This window comes from Penaeus monodon, unplaced genomic scaffold (genome assembly GCF_015228065.2).
Source record: "Penaeus monodon isolate SGIC_2016 unplaced genomic scaffold, NSTDA_Pmon_1 PmonScaffold_7769, whole genome shotgun sequence".
In the NCBI taxonomy this organism is placed as follows: domain Eukaryota; kingdom Metazoa; phylum Arthropoda; class Malacostraca; order Decapoda; family Penaeidae; genus Penaeus; species Penaeus monodon.
The window spans coordinates 664-8,044 of record NW_023662959.1 but is presented as its reverse complement, the minus strand read 5'-3'; the positions used below and the strand labels follow the sequence as shown (position 1 = coordinate 8,044).

The window sequence follows — 7,381 nt, the reverse complement described above, 5'->3', positions numbered from 1 at the left end:
CTACCTATTTAGTACATATTAATATAACCTATAGATATCATAATAGATGTTATGCAACTCACGGCATATAGGACATACGAACAATATTGCCCACTATAACGTTGAATGTCATATCGAGAGATACATGCAAACATACATACATGCATAAATGCATATATAATACATATATACATACATAAAGCAATATACAATACATACATACATGCATTAAACAATATATAATAATACATACATGCATGTATAAAATATACATAAATACATAAATGCATATGTAAAACATACATGCATAAATGCATATTTAATACATAAATGCATAATGTATATATAAAATATACATGCATAAATGAATATATAAAATATACATACATACATACATACATACATACATACATAAATACATACATACATAATGCATGCATACATACATAAAACAGACATTATAAATAAATGTATACTTCCTTGTACGCCTTTTCTTCCAGGTTTTGAAGTGTAGAAAATCAGTCAGATGAAGAGGAAACAACGTTCTTTCTTTCTGTCTCTCTATTACCTAATCACCATGTATAATGAAATACGTTGATGCATTACTTGTATTCCTTCATGAACCCTCTTACTGTTTTATTATTTCCTCCCTCTCCTTCGGGAAGTTCCTCACTGTTGCTCACATTTTGTTCTCAACTGTAAATTTAATTAATCTTGGATAAGAGGTATTATTAATCTTCATTGTTAATTGGAAATACGCCATGCGTATGGGATAGACGAACTAAGGCTTACCTTCCCGTATGGGTCAACACATCGTTGATAACACAAAAAAGAATCTTACCCCACCTTAATCACCATATACTCATGGTAGAAAAAGGAAATGTGGAATTATTAAATGCATATTTATTTTCGAAATTGTCTTAAAAATCGTTGAAGATTGTATAAAGTAATTTCTCTCTCCCCGCTTCGAATATCAATCTTCTTCTCGCAAAGAGAGCATCTGACCGACGCCCAACGAACCTCTGCATTGCCCTCCTTCGTCAAGCAGCCGCCTCCACTACAGACATCTCCACCGTGATCCCAGGATGTGGTTTACACATAGGAACATCATCAGGAACTTTTAATACAATTGATCTTTTGAAGCGTTTGGTGTGGAACAGGGAACTGAAGTAATGTGATGCAGTGTAATGTGATTCGCCCTTTAACCTCACTGTCTCAAGTAAGCTTAAGCGATGTTTCAGAACTTACAAATATGAATAAATGAGCTCACATCTGAGGTGTTTAGAATATGCAGTTAATAATGAATGGAGATATACCGCAAATAAAACTCGAACCTTGCAACAATATTCATCTGAACATTCCCCTACTTCTGGAAAACCTCAACGAGAAAAGAGATATGAGGAAAGATATGAGGAAAGTAAAATGAACACTCGTTTGTTCCCTTCCGATGGAGCAGATGTTCTACAGAGATATATTTCACCGTGCTGGCGCCAGTCTAACAGCAGCACAGGAGGCGAAAGATGCGAGAAAGAGCACAGTATATACTAAGGTTTTGGAAGAAGATCGTTTCCTTGATTTTATCATTAACATGTTGTATATGATATCTGCAAAGACAGTGCTAACTTGCCATCATATTTACAGGGCCTGACGTCATAAATGCAGACATATGCATTTTGTATGTGTGAATCCTTCTGTACCACCCTTCCATACCTTAACTAAGCGAGAACTGACGATATCAACCTAATATAAATACTTGTATGAAAGTTTTTATTTTCCGGAAGTATATCTAATGTTTGAAGTAATCTCACTGGAAATGGGTTTTGCTTCTCGGAGTATCTATAAGGACATTCTAGTAACAAACTCCGAAGAGAATGATCTTAAAAGGAACAGGTAAAGGAATTAGGTTAAACAACAGTGATTTAACTTGTAAACAACTCAGCTATCGCATAACATTATCTGACTCGCGGATACTCGGTGCATAAGTCAGGTTAAAAGTCAAATCATAGGACATTTCATCACATTACTTCAGATCAGAAAACTATACGATGACCACCGCAGGAACTTCCCTCTTTCTCGTTTCTTATGATATGGATATCACACTCATTTCTCAGGCTTCAAGAGACTCTCCTGATCCACAAACGCCAATCGTATCAAAAGTTCTTGATAATGTTCCTATGTGCACACCATATCCTAGGATCCCGTTGGGGATGCCTGTGGTGGAGGCGGTTGCCTGCCGTAGAAGGGCATTGCGGAAGACGAGAAGGTTCGGTGAGCGTCGGTCAGAAGCTCCCTTTGCGCGGAGAAGATTAGGATACGAAGCAGAGAGGGAGGAGTGACTTTATACAATCTTTAAACGACGGATATTAAATAAATATTCATGTAACTCATTCCACGTTTAATTTCTATTCTAATACTTATCACTTAAAAGAATAAAAAATATCTTTTTCTCAGCATCATTTCTTATCCTTGAACACGAAGTACAAACATGCAACTTTTAAATGTGTATAGTAACGGCCATTCCTATTCTGGTTTTGTGTTGATCAACTTCAGTTATTAATTAGTGACGTATCATTGGCTGTATAGTAGAAAATAGGTAATAAGTTCTTACTGGGATCCCAAATCAATCTTCCTTCCGCTTTCTGTTCCTCTGTGCGATTATACGATTAGGTAATCCATTGCAACATTTACCCTTTAAATTTACAAACATACATACTTAATACACATCAAACAAACACAATCGTACAAATACACATAATCATACAAATACATCCTACATACAGCATAATTAATGCATATATACATATTCCATACAATACTTAATACAGACACACTACATACATACATACTGCATACATGCATACTTCATACGTACATACTTCATACATATATACTTCATACATATTTCATACATACATACTTCATACATACATATTTCATACATACATACTTCATACATACATACTTCATACATACATACGTATATAATTATTACATACTGTTAAATGGTTCTTGCTCTTAATTCTGAGACGACTATGTGAAGCATGAGAATGTAACAATTTTAGCAGGGATGGCGATAAACACCGAATCTTAATGTTTGATTTATTAGTGTCTTTTTTTACGGTCACTAAACTAGTCCCGAGATCTGTCTCCCAAGCGCTTGCCGCAGACTCTGCGTGCGAGGTCTCGGGTGGTTGCGGGGCGATGTCGAATTGAGCGAGAGCCGTGACTCTTGACACCGGCATGAAGGCAGGAGCGTGAAGGGGGCCGAGGATGCGCCGCCTCTCCGACGTCACCTCCGCTTACGTCACAAACATCCTAAGAACAAAGATATCAAATTTCAAAATACAATATATTAATTAGTACCATCCATTATTGTACATTTCATTCACCACCCCTCTTTAGCCGTTTCGTTTATATAATTATATAAAAACACAAATTAACCAATTGTCTAAGTACTTCTTTGTTTCGTGGCCCAGCCATACGCGTAGTTGCGTATAGTTCCTTGTTTCAGTCCTTTCGTTTTATTTCAAGTTTATCATCCGTGAATAGTTACAATAAAATGTTTATATTAATACTTATATTGGAATATATTTACAGTATGTATTTATGTATATATGTATGTATTATGTATGCATTTATATATGTATGTATGTATATATACGTATTTATGTATACATACATACATGTATTTATGCATACATGCATGTATGAAGTATGTATGCATGAAGTATGCATGAATGAATGTATGCACGCATGAAGTATGATAAACGAAGTATATATGCACAAAATGAATATGCATAAACGAATGTATGTAAGTATTGCACTGAATACTGAAAGTATTGTACAGAATATGTATATATCCATTAAGATATGTCGTTTAAAAAAACCATTCAAAATAATAAAATTAAGCATGGAATGGTTTATATACATATTTATTTAATATTCGTCATTTAATGATTGTATAAAGTCACTCCTCCCTCTCTGCTTCATATACTAATCTTCTCCGCGAAAAGGGAACCTCTAAACCGACGGTCACCAAACCTTCTCGTCTTTCGCATGCCCTTCTGCGGCAGGCAACCGCCCCCACCACAGGCATCTCTAACGGGATCCCAGATGTGGTGTGCACATAGAAACATCGTCAGGAACTTTTGATACAATTGGCGTTTGTGAAGCAAAAAGACCTTCCGGGTTCACAAACGCCAATTATATCAAAAGTTCCCGACGGTGTTCTATGTACACACCACATCCTGGGATACCGTTTGGGGATGCCAGTTTGGGGGAGGCGGTTGCCTGCCGCCGAAGGGCAATGCGAAAAAAGAGAAAGTTCGGGGGACCGTCGGTCAGAGGCCCCCTTTGACGGAGAAGATAGTATACGAAGCAGAGAGGGAGGAGTGACTTTATGCAACAATTAAATGACAAATAATTTTAAAAAAAGTGTATATAAGCCATTCCATGTTAATCCATTACTTTTACGAATGGTTTTAATCGACAATCTTAATGCATATATACTTATTCAGTACAATACCCTTTTAGTGTTCAGTGCAATACTTAATACATACAAAATTAGCGTATTCAATACTTATACAAAATGAGTACAAAACATGTATGTATGCATGCGGGCATGAATATATGTATCTATGCATGCATGCATGTATCTGCGCATGATACATACATGTAAACTATGCATGCATACATACATGTATGATGCAACATAAAATACATATATATACATACATACATATATGTGCATACGTAATACATACATACATACATACATAAATGCATACATACATATAAGTCATACGTACATGAAATCATACATACGTATGTAACATACACATACATAATACATACATAAATATATACAAGCTACATGCTTCATACGAAACATATACTTGTATATACATATAAACATAATGCATATATGCAAACATATAATCACTATATTAATATATATATATAATATATATATATATAAAATATATATATATATAATAATTTTATATATATATATATATATATGCTTATATCATAGTTGATATATATATGTATGTATACATATTTAATACATATAAACTTAATGCATACATACATGCACATTGGATACCATATCTAATATATATGATGTATACATATCTAATAGATAAACTAAATGCATACACACATATATACATAGATATATACATACATATATATATACATACATACATATACATACATACATATATACATACGTATATACATACATATAAATGATACATACATACATACTTCATACGAACATATACTTATTATATACATATAAACTTAATACATATATGCATATATGTGTTAATACAATATTTAATATATAATACGCATATATATATTATATATATATATATATATATATAATATATATATAATATATATATATATATATATAATACATATATGCATGTATACACATTTAACACAGATATGTATGTATACATATTTAATACATATACATGTATACATTAAAAATATTACATTTACGGTTAAGAAAAGGAAAAATGGAATTGTTTAAATGCATATTTATTTAAAAATCATAAATATTTTACTTTTGTGGAACAGATAACTCTTTTGACATCTGAGAAACGATCCTGGAAACCATACATGTAAGATGGAAACTGCTGAAGTAGTTAATGAATAGTATTCCGATCCAGACTAATATGATAAAGTGTGACATGATCTAACCTTTAACCTGTATGTTTCACACATACCTCGTACCGCGTATTTAAATGATTTACAAATGGAATGAATGAATGATCTTAATAATATTTTCCCCCAAATTTCTTTTATATTGTTGTCGGGACATATCTTCAAGATTAACAAATATCGTTTACAGAGAAAGACGGAATTACCTGATGCTTCCGTTTTAGACAAGGTTATATTAATATGCACTAGAGAGTTAGATACAAGTAATAATACATTTAACAGGAAAACCACCATTCTATGTGTTCTTCACTCAGTTTGTTTTATTTATTTGATGATCGCATGGGGATGGTAGGTTTTAAAAGGGTTTACTAAACAGAAGGATCAATATTTTTGATACGTCATCGTTTGGAAATTTGCAAAGAAATTGATAATCGTGTTTATAAAAAGGATTACATATGTTATGAGAGAAGTATATTAATGAAGGAAGGAACTGTAGAAAGGAACGTAAGGAATCTGAGTAGAAATTGTATTCAGCAGAATAAATTTGCTCCTATAAGCCAAACATTACCTTCTAATCAAACAGTGATGGTTCCGTATATACTGAAACAATCTGCTCTACAAAACCGTTATTTTCATTGTAGGAAAATCTATTTGGAGTAAAAATATGTATCCTAGCATAACTGAAACCACACATACACACAAGAACATAAGATTTCAGTTGTGAATTCCTGTCCTTCACAATGCCGGATTTTTTAGCATCATACTTTCTGTCTTAAATTCAATCTGTCTTGGGCCAAAACCTTTCTCATTTATTCTTTTAACTTTGCGTTATGAGTAATATTTCAATCGAAAAACTGAACTTTCACGTCCAATACTGTGTTTGTTGCTTTTTCCCTTTTCCCTTTTAAGTTTAAAACTTTTTGGAATTTAGAATTCTCCTCCTTATGATAAATTCAGAAATCTGATGTTGGGTGAACTGTATAATACAGGATTCAGAACATTACCTGCCATAGTTCCATCCAGTTCCTGCAGCTTTTTTGACTGTGTGTGATCGTTTCCATTTCTTTGCATTCCAGAGAGCTGGCATTTATTCTCACAAAATGACAATTAATGGGTAGTAGAAAAGCAGTTGGACGATTTGATAAAAGCATTTTTTTATATGAATCGGTAGCGTGGCCGAGCGGTCTAAGGCGCTGGTTTCAGGCACTAGTCTCTTCGGAGGCGTGGGTTCGAGTCCCACCGCTGCCAGAGCTTTTAGCACTTTACCGATTGCTTGACGTGTCATCATAGATACGCCGAGATGCCAAATGGCATTTCCAGTAAGGAGTTATAGAACATAAATTAATGTCAAGAAGACAAAGATAATATTTATGTCAGGAATTCATATTAGGCTCACATCTTTACTTTTCAGGAAGTAATAAATCATTGATAAGATCTATTATGTTTAAAAACCCTTTCGCAGATAACTCTATTTGTAAATATGAATAAAGAATCATGTCTAATATTAACTTTAAAGTAAAAGTATTTAAATAAACCCATATTAATTTCTTTTATGAATTTTATTCTATTGGTGGTAACAGCAGTGTCTTTGCATATGGCGTTTCCTCCAAATTTTTCAAAAGTCTATAATACTTCAAGAAATGCTGGTGTTGAGAGTATGATGGGCGAAATGCTGGAGTGTGTACGATAGTAAATGAAAATGGAGGGAGAAAATATGAAGTTG

General features: G+C 33.4%; 1 non-coding gene across 1 annotated transcript; it reads left to right on the top strand.

The window, feature by feature from the left end:
• The first annotated feature begins 6,824 nt into the window (after positions 1-6,824).
• Positions 6,825-6,906, top strand: Trnal-cag. The gene has a single exon. It is a non-coding gene; the product is annotated as a tRNA-Leu (tRNA).
• The last annotated feature ends 475 nt before the right edge of the window (positions 6,907-7,381 follow it).